The sequence below is a fragment of the Alligator sinensis genome, unplaced genomic scaffold, assembly GCF_000455745.1.
Source record: "Alligator sinensis unplaced genomic scaffold, ASM45574v1 scaffold118_1, whole genome shotgun sequence".
NCBI lineage: Eukaryota > Metazoa > Chordata > Crocodylia > Alligatoridae > Alligator > Alligator sinensis.
In genome coordinates this window covers 4,078,758-4,081,719 of record NW_005841850.1, presented here as the reverse complement: position 1 = coordinate 4,081,719, position 2,962 = coordinate 4,078,758, and positions in this window count along the sequence as shown.

The following is a 2,962-nucleotide window of genomic DNA, read 5'->3' as shown; positions in this document are numbered from 1 at the left end:
AGAAGCCAGGGTGAGTGGGGATAGGCAGAGCCCCGGGGGGGTTCGGGGCACGGTGCAGCCCAGCGGCTGCAGGTAGCTGGTGCTGGCCTCTCCCAGGGCCACTGAAGCCAGGGCTGGGGTGAGTGGGGCCATGGCCCTTCCCCCCCCCCTCCACGCATTTACCTGTTTGGGCGGGGAGCATCTATGCTGAGTGCATAAGAGTGAATTTACTTCGCATATATCAAATTATGGGTCTAAATATGCTCATTGCATAGGAGCAAATTCTCATATAAAGAATCTGCGTAAATTGAGGGAAACCTGTAGTTAGCCTTCTAAGAAAGGAATGATAAGTAGAGATTGAAACACATCTTGAGACCTAGGTTATCAAAAGAATCTTAGGGTTCCTACACACGTACTAAGTTGAATTAAAATAAGATGGCTTAACTAAACTGACTTAACTAAGTCAACTTAAGTTAAGCCATGTCAGAGCGTACACACGTACAGCTCCTTGACATGGCGGCAGCCAACTTATGAGCTAAGTCGACTTAACTAATGCGACACAAGTTAATAGACCTCAGAGATGGATTACCTTGTGCCGGATTTAAGTTGACTCTGCTCCACATACCCATGTATGCTCTGACAGTTAAGTCGACTTAAAAAAGTTAACTCATCTTAACTGTCAGAAAGTTAGTACATGTGTATGCACCCTAAGGATCCATTGAGGAAATGCCTTTAACCAGTTCTTGGCCCACTGGTTCTGGTTAAGAAAAAAGATGGCATCCCAGATTCTATGTGGATTATAGGAAACTGAATTAAGTCACCTCAAAGGGCTCTTGTCCCTTACCTAGAAGAGATGAGACTCTGGATGCCATAGCAAGTTCAATCTATTTTCCACTATGAAATCCATTTAAAGTGTGTCCAAGGGAGAGGGGAAACACTTGCTCTCACAACAAGGCAAGAAGTTTGGCAATTGTAAAGAGATGGCTTTCTGCTTGTTCAGTACACTTACCATATTTGAGAGGTTTCTGAGAAAGCATTATACACAGCATGTCTCTCCGAGCCTCTTTGTAACGTAAAGACAATACACCGATGTTAGTCAGTTCCTGTACATATGAACTAATATACTTACAAATGGTTTATAATGATCTTAAGGCTGAGACTGGAAAAGAACTCAAGACAAGTGAGTAGTTTAAAAAAAAAAGGAACAATATTTACTTTGGGAGCACAATTGGTGAGGAGGAAATTCCTGACGGAAAAACAAAACTGAAGAAGGGGCCAAACTCTCCCTCTCCTCCTGCCCCCTTCCCCCTGTCCCACATTTATAAATGTATAGAGATTTGTCAGACTCAGCTCCTATTACAGGTTTATATGTTGGTTTGTAAAACCCCTATATAGGTTGGGTGAGAAAGGGGAATTATACTACTGTGCATTAGTGCAAGATCTTGCATTTTCAGAGAGGAGAAAGGCTCTTGTGATTGCTCCTATCTTGACATCCCCATGTGTCAATGACTGACAAACCTGGGTGGCAAAAAAAGCAGATTGTGACAAACAAGGATTTTCAGACAACATAACATTTTGATTCCAAAGTTGATGGCACTTACTGGCAATGCATTCCTATTCTTCCTGCTATGTGATAGTTTCTATTTCTTAGAAGCAGCAAGAAGCCCCACCCTACTAAACACCATCATTAGAATATGAAACCTAACAAAGATACAGAGCATTGTACAGCTAAGAGTATATGACAGCATGACATAGCCATCCACCACCAAGAAACCCGGTACCTATAGTTATCTGCAAGTAATGCAATTGAATAGACACAGCTCTGACATTTTGAAGTTAGTGCCTTCCATACTACTGCACCACAAGTCAAGACACTTGAAAGGATTTTATGTTTGGTAAATCCATTACAGAGACACTTTTTTGCTGTATAGGCTGGAGGCAGTCCTTTAGTTCCTTTAAACCTCTCCAAGGTGGAGGGTCACAGTAAGAGAGGGATAATGGCTCCCATCCAGCTGCAGGTGCAGCAGAACAGTATGCTTGTTCACTGGCTGTGCTGTGTATGTAGAGTTTTTTTCTTTTTTTACCTAGATTCCATCTTTGCCAGAATCTTTTCATTTCAAGAAGCATTTAATGAATGCACATTCCTCCCCCAGGAGTGTGTGCTGCTACTCCTTCTTCCCAACTGCTCGCTTTCTGCCCATGTTTCAGGATGCCTGCTCGATATGACAGAAGGTGAAGAAAACTACCTGTATACATAAGGGATCCACCCATCAGAAGGAATTTTCTCTTTTACTGGGATAACTCAATAGACAAACATGGAAAAGTATTAAAACAAAAAAAAGAGGAGACATTCAAATGTTGGCTTTCATAGATATATTTAAACCAATACAGTCTGCCATCTCAGACCAAACGAACGTTGCGGTGAGTTGACCAGTTACATTTTGATAACTGGTCCCTTATTAAGCTAAATGCGAGCTAATATGAGCATGCATGTACCCTAGATACCTCTGCTGTTTTAGGGATATGTACTCACAAACAAGTGACCGCAAGGTAAGGTTGGACGTGAATTTACAGCATGCCAACTATTCCTTGGTAACTGCCCATGTGCATGCACTTAGCCTGTGATAAGTGTAAAATAGCTTCTCCTCAGTGAAAGTGGGCTGTACCTCACATACTCTGGGGATATAGCATGCACATAGGCAGCAGTATGCAATAGCTGACAACGCAGTAAGTTCACACTCTTGCCTACTTTGCAGGAACTTAGTTTTGTGACCATTCCAGTTTTCTGTTCCAAATAATGGCATGTGCACTGCTGGAACACTCCTTAATTTTTCATACCTTATAAAACTTCCCACAAAGTGGACATGCCAGTTGCTCAGCTGTGACAAAGTACCTGTGGCAGAAGTGCTTTGATATTTATAAGAGAGGACGATCTTGCTGCTAAAGACAGGGTCTAGAAATAAAGTTGCTATCTGTGAATTTG